General features: G+C 42.1%; 1 long non-coding RNA gene across 1 annotated transcript; it reads left to right on the forward strand.

Annotated features, from left to right (window-relative positions):
• Positions 1 to 520: 520 nt before the first annotated feature.
• On the forward strand, positions 521 to 9,115 carry LOC120549384. Its single transcript, XR_005637380.1, has 4 exons — positions 521 to 658; positions 7,539 to 7,607; positions 7,699 to 7,781; positions 9,044 to 9,115. It is a non-coding gene; the product is annotated as an uncharacterized LOC120549384 (long non-coding RNA).
• Positions 9,116 to 12,518: the final 3,403 nt, after the last annotated feature.

Genomic DNA, 12,518 nt, shown 5'->3' on the forward strand with positions numbered 1-12,518 from the left:
CAGTTCTAAGAAACATACATTCTGCATGGGGAAGAAAGCTAAAGAACTCTGGAATAATGACTTCACTTGTGTGTTTTCTCAAAGTACAGACTGTAGGACTTAGCCAAGCTCGGGTGTGCTCGGCTGTTTGTTGTTGCCTGCTTGTTTATTGTCATGCAGAAAGCAGAGGAGGTATTAAAGGCAGATTCTGCCCTTATTTTAAAATGTGCTGCCGAAGATTAGAGCGCTTGCCAAACACTGTGGAAACACTTAATTGATTTCCTTTGGACTGTTTACCTCTACTGTAGCCCTCCCAAAGCCTAGCACTGGCTTGCGCGCATGCACACACAAACACACACACACACACACACACACACATAGAGTACAACCCTGGCCCCATTGACGCCAACGCAGGCCTGCCAAGAGCCTCATTAGTATTCACAGCAGTGGCATTTGCCAGCCTGAGCGTTGCCGTGGTGATGCTGCCCACACAAGTGATGATAAATGGTGCTTTCAGCTTCTCTGCCTTCCATAGAGCAGAGCAGGGAGCTGAGGAGTTGCTGGCTAGGACCCAGCTACAGCTACGGCTAGCAAGGCCTCATCCCCAACGCCGGGCAACTGACGCATGACTACACAAGCCCAGGGCAGCTTGAAGGCTTTGGGTGCAGGGGAGTGGTCGGTAAGAGGGGTTTGGTGCCGGATGGGTTGTGTGTGCAGATATGGAGAAAAGAGATTTAGGTTGCGCTGTGTGTGTGTGTGTGTGTGTGTGTGTGTGTGTGTGTGTGTGTGTGTGTGTGTGTGTGTGTGTGTGTGTGTGTGTGTGTGTGTGTGTGTGTGTGTGTGTGTGTGTGTGTGGGGAGAGGGGGAGGAGAGGGCATGTTGTGAAGAAGTGTGTGCTTGAACTTGTTATTGTTGGCTGAAAAAGTGATGTCAGCTTCAGTGTTTCTCGAGTGTGTTTTGTTCTCTGTATTTTCAGTAATGTGATAATCTGATCACAAGTTAGTGACATAAAATATCTGACATAAAAGTCTCTCATATTGTACCTTGGTATTGTTGACTCCTACATTCTACCTATGTATGTATATTGCACCAACAAACCTGAAAGTAAAGAAAAAAACACGATCAAAGTAAATATTGCCTGCTAGGTAATGGGGAAATACAGTACAAATTGTTTTTGTATTAAAAATATGTGCACTAACATATACATTAACATTAGCGCTCCTTACAATTTTGTTAGAAACTGTCACAAAAAAAGACCTTTTTTATTATTTAAAAAAAAATAATAATAATAATATGAAATCTAGAAAATTGTTTTGTTTGACATAAAATTAAAAAATATTAAAAATTAAAATAAAAGGATCCTATACAAAAGTGTTATTTGTAACTTTATGCATGTATTTAAATAAAAACGTTCTATCATAAAAAATATTACAAGTCAAAACCCTCACTGGGATGAAAAAAAAAATTGTGTAAATAATTGTTTTATAAATGACCTACTCGGATGACTATCAGAGCCATTGCAGGCTGACCCTTTCTTCTTTCTACGAGTGACACAGCGAGGGCTGTTTGAGTCTTAAATCAGCGTAGACAAACAGAGGGTTAAGGTATCCAGCTACACTTTCCCCAGAGCCCTCACATACAGATGTGTAAGCAATAAGGATGAGGAGGCTGCACTGAAATCCTCCTGAGCCTCGTTAAATAGAGAAAGACAGTGTTATTCCCACATTATGGTGCACCGATACGTAGCGCATTAAGAGCCTGCCTGATTTTAAATCATAGTATCTCATTAGAAATAGTGTGGCAACCAAGATGGACAATGTCTTTATTTGATGCACATATATAGTTTTAGTATTGATGGTAATTATGCAAACTGTATTAGATTTGTTTGAGGTGCATTAATCTGTGCCTGTGTGTGTGTGTGTGTGTGTGTGTGTGTGTTTGTTTTCTCATTCTAAAAACTCACCATTATAATAAAAGAATATAATTTAATAGAAAATATATACAAAGGCATATTTTATTTTTAATTTCTTCAAAAATAGAGGTATTCATCTTTGAGGCAGGAGATTCAAAAGACAAATATTTAGCACGTCATGAAAAACAGGATGAACTACACAACCCACATTGTCTCAATAATCCAGATTCAGTTTTTTTCTTTAAACGTTTCTTTTAAGGCTTCACATTTGAATCAATAACAGAAGCCTTCCTATATCTACCATACAGTTATTTCACAGCTGGCAATTTGCATTACACAATCCTTTTACACAATCCTGCTACTATATTCGTACCACGATCAAAATGCTCTCTTCATCTACTTTTTTTGAGTCTATTAAACTTAAAACTGGGCAGTGAATATGTCTGATGAAATTACAGTAATTCTTACACAGACCATGAGCGCAGCCCTCCTTGGTCGAACTTGGGGATGACCGCCCCTTCAAAAGATGGCCTGAACCTTCAAAAATCAAGCCTGATTACCCATCTCTAGGACACTAAGAAGCACCCAACTTCAAAAGGAGCAGAGACAATCACGGGTGGGGTGGTGTGGCATGGGGGCGAGGGGGTGTGTTCAGAAACCTCAGCCCTGTGCTGTGGCGGTTTGGGCCAGACTGAACGGTCTCAGCCAGGGGGCCGGGGCTATTAAAAGATAAATGTATTTCTCTGTTCCATTATTCATGATGTGAGGAGGTGGGGAGGGAGCAGGGAACCAGAGGCTTAGCACAGCAGTGGATCCCTTCTCGGCCTCGTCAGGGCCAAGGCCCCCACTGCACCCGCTGCACCCACACCCTGATGCAAGAGAGGGTGAGCGGGGTGGGGGAGTTCTGGCGACAGCTGTGGGGTGAGGGGGAGATAGAGAGATAATGCAACAGTATGTATTCCTACACACACATATCAAATGTCATTATTTCATGTGATTGTAAAAACAAATGTAACAACTGCGTTTAATTCAAATTTGTAGCAACTACATACAGTATGGATAGGTTATGGCATAATTGTTTTTTTTATTAATATCTAAAATCTGATTAATTTGTAGAAGTGTTTTAACTCATGTACACACACACACACACACACACGTATCAGAAACTTGGAAGGAGCATCAGACTGTGGTTCTGAATAACCTCTCAGCTGCTGATTAAGTAAAGGGTTTGGGCAAATACTTTGGAGACATATTGGACTTCTACACTAGAGTGAATGGGAAAATGAGCTTTTGTCCAACTTGTCTCTGATCTGCAAGAAAAGCAGATTAGGATGACCCCAGTGTCACTCATTTGGAGATGAGACACTGTCGAGAAAAGCCAAACCCACTGGAGAGAATGTCAAACAGCAGTAACAGCTAAGCCTCCTCTATTTGCAGCTGCATGCATTTATTCAATGTTTTTTCTCTTATATGGCCAAAGACAAGCGTGTTACAACTATATTTTTTATTCTTGATGTGGATAATTTAGATTTTTCTAATTGAAGCAAGACAAAATATAGGAAAAAATGTATATACATATATATATATACATACATACGTATATAATGAAATATATATATGAAATGTACAACATAATGCTATATTAGCTATATATTTTAGGATAATATTGTCATTAAATCTAATGGATAAAAACAATGGTTACATTGCATACAATGAAAACATTTATATCACATGCCTCATGATGGGAGAAACTACCTGTTCATGTTTTAATCAAATGCTTTCCAAATTGTTTCATAATTACCTATAATTGAACACAAGCTGTGCAATTTTGCTGTTTTGTCCCAGTATCTACTTTCTGCATGCTGGCATTGTTTGTCTCAACAATGGCAATAACTGTAATCTCTGGTATTCGTTTTCAAACATACTTCTGCAAATTATTTGCTGGACAAGATTGCAAATGAAACAAAACATTTGACATGTATTTGTCAAAAATGCTCTCTGTTGTTTCTCTGACCACAAACCAGTCAATTTCATTCGACAGAAGCCTTTTCACAAAGTAGACCAATGTAGTTCCCATGTCCATTAAAAAGTGCTTTCCCTCGGCACAAGTGGTCCCCATTGCTTATATTTACAAATTTGAGATGCATTATACCGGCATAAAATGCACACCAATGCTTAGGAGAAAAGACAAGCTCCATGACAGAGTGGAGGGTGGTCTGAACACATCAGTACTCATGACTCCATGCTGGGATCATTTGTTTCCAGACAAGAGGGCACAAGTGTGGGAAAAAAAAAAAGAATATAAGACGGCCGGGAGATGTGGGAAGGGTGGGGAGGGAGTTTGTGATGAAATGTTTGTCTATGTGTGTGCACTTGGACAGATGAGTGTGTTTTATCTGTCTGTGTGTACTGTGTTAATGTGGATCACCATTCTTGCTTTGCCACTTAACGCATTCTGGCTTGAATTAGACGCAAGAGACAAAAGGCTTCATATTTGTGCTTGCATGTCAAGGATTACTTGTTCCATTGAATGTGTCCCCCCGTTATCTGCTTACCACTCTCTGTGCTCTTTAATCTCTTTCTTGTCTCTACTCAATGGCTTCCTCTCACTGTCTCCCCATCACAAATGTAGCCTTTCTCCCCTTCTATTTTTTAACACTTACAAAACTGAAAAGGCCTTGCCTGGTCTGGGCCACCTGGAAGCACCAGTGAAGCTTTCTCCCAGGCCTGGCTCCCTGCCACTAGCCAGCTGTAGCATTGTGAGTGGCCCATCTCAATTAATTCCATGCATTGCAATTGTTGCCGGGCACTGTTTACAGCCACCTCCTACTCCGCCTGGGTAGCCTCTCCGATTGTCCCGGGGCCTCCCTTGTTTAATACTGTTTTGCAAGTTATTAAGCCCTGGAAGTCCATTAATCACAGTTCACGGGCTGTGTAAGCCCACACAAGGCAGGCAGAGGTGGGGGATGGGGAGGCACACTCGCTGTCCTCAATGGGCTTAGACGGTGGTCCATTCAGATCCCTAACGAGATCATTACCACTAACTAAATACAAACCTGACCCCATGACCTGCTGGGAAATTACGTAGGAGCTCCCTGGTGCAAGACATTAATATACACCCCCTTCCATCTCCACCCCTCCCGTTTTCCTGCAACAGTGCGTAAACGTTCACCCCCAAAGTCTCCCAATGCAACCCAACCCTCCTCCCCAACCCCTCCCTCTTGTCCATTCTCACTTTCTTGCCAATGGACAGAAAACTAAACCTGTCATCAAAAGGGCCCTAATCACTGCTGTGGTTGTGGTAAACCAAGCCTGACAGACATTTCACTGAGGCCTCAATGGCCACATCAGTGCCACCTCCCTAGCCAGCCCCCTTCTTTCTCTCGCTTTCTCTCAGTCCCTCACTCTCTCTTTTTACCAGGCCTCTGGCCAATGAGCAACAAACACCCGGGGGCTTTTCAGATTACTTGACACACTGTGTCCACTTTTGGGAGGGAGACCACCTGGTAAGCTCATTTTAATACAAAACCAGTTCAGTCTCCTCTCCCTTTTTTTCCTACTCCGCTAATTCCGCCTCTCAAGCCAAGCTACCACCATGAATTCTGTCTAATCCAGTGACCCCCACAGAACATTCCTGGTTTTACACTCCTCGGAAGAGGCTGGATTTGGGCGGATTACATGCTTCCAGTTCTGTTTGGAGTCACCTGTGACTGGAAGTGGAAGGAAGGACCAACGATGACAGTGAAACATAGAAAGAGAGGAGACGGAGAGGGATTCCTTCCTTCTTCTCAACCCTTCACCTTTTATTTCCACTTCTTGAATCATGGGTAGTCTCATCCCTGCTCTCTTCCTGTAACTTTCTCGTTGTTGAAGGCAGGTTGGATGTCCAAACCGCCACATCATGGTTACTGTGTGGCCCATGCATGGGGTGTGTGGGAGGTTAAGAGGGATGACAGAGCAGGGGTGAAGGATGTGGGTGGAAAGAGAAGTTGGTTGGGGGTTCGCACTGACTTTCACTTTAGCCCCTCAGCTTATGTTAAGATGTTGTCACTTTCACCATCTCAAGTGTTGCCACTTCAGATGCCGGAGCTTAGCGTTTGCAATGGGCTCTAAGGGGGTTGAGGGAGGGAGAGAGAGCAACAGGGAGGAAGTCTGGGAACATTTGTAACAAGCACAACTTTGTCACACTGTCACCTGGCTACTATGGCACCCTCTTTTCAATGTTTCCCAACTTCCTGTCTCCTCTTTGCTCCTTTCGTGTCTCCTTCTCTTTTGATGCCTCCCTTTATCTTTCTCAAGATCTCTTTAAGGCAGCGTTTCCGCCCTGAGTTCCTCAGCCATTTTAATGAATTGTATCTCACAGCCTTTTGAGTTTTGCGCGGAAGGCGCTTAATTGTTTCGCTCTTTCTTTTTTTCCACAATATCATGGCGGATGCTTAAGCTGTGCGTGCAGTTGTAGATGTGCATATTTTAAATTAGGTGTAATATCCCCCCACTTTAATCCATGATAAGATCTCAATTGTTTCATGATGTGAAATGGAGATGCAGCGACAACCAGGGCTGAATTAAATCGAAATCTTAATTTACCTGGATATTATCCTCCAGTGAAATATAATCACTGACTGAATAACTGGGCACACCAGCAAATTCTTAATTGACTCTTAATGAGTGTCATGGAACATATTCTTGCAGAGATTAGGGAAAGACAGCTTGTTTAGCTTAGAAAAAAGAAGGAAAAAAAAAAGCCAAAACATGAGCATGACCAGACATTCACACATAAACGCACTCATATGTTCAAATTATCCACTCTGGAAAACACAACTATAAATACAAAATTACACACAAAATCTCACCGCATATGCTGGTTGTAGAGTGTCTACCTGGCGCTGCATTGATTGTTCCTCAACACTGACCAATTGTAAGCTCATAATGATGATCTCTGGCATGACAAGTGATTTTAACCTGCCTGTGGGCCGCCCCCGCACCGAGTCACAGATCAGCTGCCGCACGTAAACAAAAACATTAGAAGAGCGTTCCACATTTAAGAGCATGCTAATTACAGTCATTCCCATCTGAAGTACTTTTTGCTGCAATTTGCTCAGATCACCAAACCTCCAATCCCTCTCATGTAAACAAACTCTCACGCAACAAAGAGATAAAGCAAATAATAAAATAGACACTGGCGCTATCGGAACTCACTGGGGGCACTGTGTTTGAAGTAGGCTTCAAATAGTATCATACTACTCTACAGTGTTGAGTCCTATAGTGTTGCGCACATCCCCAGTGAGGAATAATTACAAGGGTTGTTGTTGATGCACTCAGGAAAACTAAATAATTTACTTTGTAATATCAGAACGGAGATGAATGCAATCCCAATGCAGGGAAATAATTTAATTTTTTTTTGCAAAAGAAAATCAAAAATGTGTTTGTATTTTGTACATGTTGACTTGACAAAATAATCCAATTTCTGTCTTGATGTGTTGAAATAAAGAGAGGGGAGTTCACCTAATTGATCTAAACCCAACAGGTGTCAAAACGACTCATTTCTCCCTTCAGTTTGCTTCTTGATAACAATTACTTAATTACCAATTCCTACTCAGCATCCCTCTATTCTTATTTGGTCTCAACCTTTCACCTCGGCCCATAGGCTCCAGGGTTGATTCACGGCAACAGATATGGGAGTGAATGTCACCGCAGCCCCTCTCCAGCCCTCCAGGTGAGTGTGTTTCTCCAGCAGTGGAAGGAAATGAAGCAAAAATGATCGAGTGTTTGTTTTCTGACATTTTGTCTCCCTGCTGCCTCATCAGGGCTGAGCCTCGCAGACGTCAAGTGTTAATTTAGGGTTCCTGCCGAGCGGGAGCCTGTCAGTGGCGAGGCTTGGAGAAGGGAGGTGAGCTCTTGCAGAAAATGACCCTTTTGGTCTGATTGTCTTCTGGCCTGCAGACTGGCACTGACAGGAAAAACAAAGACACGGGAGGGAAAAAAAAAAAAAAAAAAAAAAAAAAAAAAAAAAGAGGGAAAAAAAAAAAAAAAAAAAAAAAAAAAAAAAAGTGGCTGAGTGCTAATGCACCTCGCAGCAATTAGAGAGGCTTACCTGACGGCGTGAGCACAGCACGCAAACACACACACAAAAGGTACACTCCGTAAAGTACACTCACCCCCTCCTCCTCTCAAAAAAGCACATACTGCACACTCAGGTAAATACATACACACCAGCTGATCCTTTTGAAAGAACCTATTCGCTCAACCAAACACACACACACAGACACACACTTTGACCATGGCCCATTCCCAGTGGATGGCTTCCCACCACCTTTTAGCCCAGTGATTAATTGGGCTGAGCTTACGATAGTCCAACCCTTTATTCTGTGAAACTTAAACAAAAAGGACAGGCCTCTCTAAAGATTACAGCAGCACATTAACCACAGAGTGAACCATGAAATTGCTTTTTCCCCTCCTGCAGTGTTGTGACTCTATAGTGGTCACTGACAGTTACGGGGAAGTTGCACGGACATTAGTGTTACATCACTGATAGACAACAAAACGTGACATTCGGGTGGAGCTTAGCAGACCAATGCAAATCAGCTGACCAGCTATGGCTATGGCGGTGAGATAATAGGTGATGCTGTTCTTTTATTTGTCAAAAGAGTCAACTTTTTTCCAAGAGAGTCCAGTGCATCAAATTCCCTGTGATAAAAAGGGTTTAGAGGGCTGTCACATTGAAAGGAAAGGTTAACTCCGTAATTATTTCAGTGTGAAAAATAAATAATGTACCCTTTGCCGTTTCCATCATTTCCTAATTCGCTTGGAAATTCATTTTCTTTTCTCTTTTTTTCACTCCACCCAGCCCAATTCAATCACTTGAGTTCATCTGTCTGTGTTATGCAAATCTGAGCGGCTAAGATTGAACCCATTTGAATACCTGGTTCAACTCGTGAGCGGATGGGCTGATAGAAAAGATGAATTCTTCCGTTTCAATGTGTCTCCCTTTTTCACCCAGCCGCGCGGTATCAAGGCTACCTTTACATGGTGCTCTCATTTATTTTAGCCCATTGCACGATGCTGCTCTGGCAGTCAAATGTATGAATAAGGAGAGGGAGTCACCCTCTATCTCATTCTCTCTCTCTCTCTCTCTCCTCTCTCATGCTACAGAGAGGCGATGTCTTTAAGATCATGGACATTAGCAGAGAAGACCAGAGAAGATCATTTTGAAAAACATGAGAAGAGGGTTCATTTGGAGCTGAGGATTGCCCAAATATCCTCAGTGGAATTTTTTTTACTAGTAAAAAAGAATGGAAAATATGTTTTTTAACTGTTAATATACAAGAGGTGTGTTGGACTTGGCAGATATGCTTACTACCTACCGTCTTGTGATTGACAGACAGCCCTGAGCCTAAGGAAGGCTAAAGGTGTCTTGGAGGCATGCAGACATAACACTATTATTCCAACGTATCCCTAGGAATAAATCCAGGCAGCCAGGGGCACAGCGGGAGGCTAATAGAGGAGCCCCCCTGAAGCTTGATGCATTGTGTCAAGGCCTTGTGTACTTCACGCACATTAAGGATCACATGCCACAATTTCACACTACAGCAGGGGGACCGGCCCCCATCCCAGCCCCAGATTGGCCGGTGATGGATGGTGTTGACAATTACAAGCCGAGTACCAAGTGGAGCAACACAAAGGTCAAGGTTGAAGCTGCCAGTGTGGTCTGGTTAACAATGGAAGGTCTCCATAGTAGGAACATTCTGTTTGTACTAAACACTAACTATGCAGTGTGTGACATGGACACAAAGAGCTTTAGTCATTTGAAGCCATGGGTTTTGTCAACAGCCAGCTAACAGTATTTGGCATTCAGGGACTGGACTGCTTAAAAGTGCAAACATAATTATCATTAAATAGTCTAATTTTAAAAGAAAGATAAACTCACAAATGGATATTTGCATGAGGAAATCACCTTGTTCCTATTACAGATAGCAGTGGCCACATCATATTGAGAAGAGGGGAATAAAACCGTTGTTCCCACTGCAGTGTCCTGCAGGAGTGAATTTTTTCAATATAGCACTTCAGGTTGAAGACATTTCTCCTGTCATTTTCCTCCAGTACTTCAGTGTAATTCTTTTTTTTCTCTCTCCCCTCCATTTTTTTCCCCGGCGACTGCAGTATGTGGCAGTCTGAATTGTGTGTTATTACCCAGCAGGAGACAATATCATTACCACATATTTGCTGTCAAGGGTCTGCAAAGAATGGTGCTGTCTTGGGCCTCAGTGATCTAACAACCTCACACAGGGCTCCAGAATTACCCACTCCTGGCTGGGGGAAGTCAAACACTACCAGTTAACACTACCGTCTTTCTCTCTCCCTCTCTCGTGAAGCTATAGAAGGGGACACACCTCCGCTGCGCCAAAACGGAGGATGCTATTCTCCTGCGCCTTGATAGAAATATATGTTTGGCTCAAGTGCTGAATGATATGAGACTGCAAGGTAGATGTGGAGGGGCTGTATGTATGACAGTCTGTTATTCTAGATAAAGAGAAAAAGTGTAATCTATGCGATGTATTATTAGTGTTGGATGAATAGCTCATAATTACCAGCACTTTTATCAAGTTTTTCCTTGATACTACCTTTGAATTCTAAACACTACAGTATATGCAGAAATAAGAGCACAGCATGTCAAACTGTGGTTTCTGAGGTGAATGCAAAAAAAATCAAGTTTCTTTTCTGCTTTCCTCTTAACATATCACATTGTGACAGGGAGTTCAGCATTTGAAAGGGTCCATGAAGATATGTCTGACGAAAATAACTTCAGAATGGACAAACAATCCCTTTCATGAAAACTGCTATTCAGACTTTGTACCAATGTCTTTCTCATAAGACAAATAGAATTGCTATCATTTCCGTTGACAGCGTACAACAAACAGACCCAACAGTTTATGCATACTGAGTGACAAAGCCATCTATTTTCTTTCCGGAAAAACAGGCAATACACACTCTGGCAATTGAACCACAAATGAGGAGTGAAAAATTCAAACTTCCTTTCCCATCCACCATCATTTATACAAGCCATAGAAATATTTGATTGCTCTTGCATATCTCCTCACGCTTAAGGAGGCAGCCAACCAATACGCGCCCACATAAATAAAGTCTGGGACTCTATATGAGCCTATCATTTAAGAATCCAAGCGAATCAAGCTTGCAAACAATCAGGAGGGAGAGGAAAAGAAACTCTGTGAGAGCTTCTTCTTTCAGTGCTTTGAAGGTGTAAACAGAGACTCTTATTTAAGGTAAGATGTGGCTGTGCATCCTTGATACACCGCTGCACTGAAACAAGACAAGAGGGGCCAGCTCTTGAGGAAGACACATTCATATTCATGAATTCAAGATCTATATTGGTAAATTATGAGCATGCAGCTCAGAACATTTAAAACTTGCAGACCATAGAGTATTTGTGCGATAAAGAATGTATGTTATATTGTACATTACTGGAGTGTACACTATAGGCAAGGTGATATTTCTCAATTCAATTCAGTGATTCAGTGCAGATATAGAATAGGGAAATGTTACCAAGAAAGATAAAAACAAGGCACATAAGGTCAAGCTAAGAGTTGAACTTGGCATGTTACCACAGCGGAAGGAAGGATTTTAATCAGCAGTACAGTTACATTCACTTTATTCAAAGGTGGACCACATTGTAAGCTTATTACAATTGAGTATTTAATTAATGTGGTGTTCCTGCATTCACCATTCAGCCAGTGATAACCAAGATCACGCTTCAGTCAGATATGGTATCTGACATGATATTAAATTCGAACAGTTACACCTTACAAACAGAGAGCACTCAAAGACATCAGCTGATAGAATGAAATGATAACGTTTAGAAATCGTTGGCACTAAATTAACCTGATTCTAATAGGATTTGAGGTAGATAACATGGAAAATTACTGTTTTCTTTTCAAGGCAACATACAAAATGGAAGCGCTACAAATTGATTTCTATTTCCTACCTCCGCCGCCCCCATCCACACATTTTCATAATTTGAGATGAGGCGATATGGCATTAATATTCCCTATCTTATCTTGTCACATCCTGAAATTGTTGGAGAGGATATGATTAGCTGAACAATAGCATGAGAAATGCACTTTATGAAGGCTATCCAGGTTTTTTTTATGACAAAGAGAGTGAAGAGGTGGAGAATGGGCCAGGAAGCAGACAACACGGCAGTCAAATGCCCTCGTTTCTGGATCTTGATTTGTCACAGCAGGCATTTAGAAGAGCCCCGGGCTTGAAGATACATGCATGCCCACCGGTGCTGGCCATTCAAACATGATTAGCATTTTATTATTGTTTATAAGCTATTTAGGAAGCAGGAAGACAACCCCGAGCCAATGGTGTAAGGAGGGCTCCAAAGCACAGTGTTTTGGACTGGTTAAATGCACCATTAAGCCTTTTAAAATGAGCTCCACCCGTCAGAGACTAAAAACAAACGTGGCTTTCTGGCTATCAATGGGCACCACTTAGAGGAAACAATGCCCTGTTGAGGCCCACCAGTTTCCTCATCAATGAACATCAAAGATGAATGAGCCCTGGCTGACAGCTTTGTTTTGACTCTGATACCCACAAAGCCCTGCTC

The sequence above is a fragment of the Perca fluviatilis genome, chromosome 20, assembly GCF_010015445.1.
Source record: "Perca fluviatilis chromosome 20, GENO_Pfluv_1.0, whole genome shotgun sequence".
NCBI classification, from domain to species: domain Eukaryota; kingdom Metazoa; phylum Chordata; class Actinopteri; order Perciformes; family Percidae; genus Perca; species Perca fluviatilis.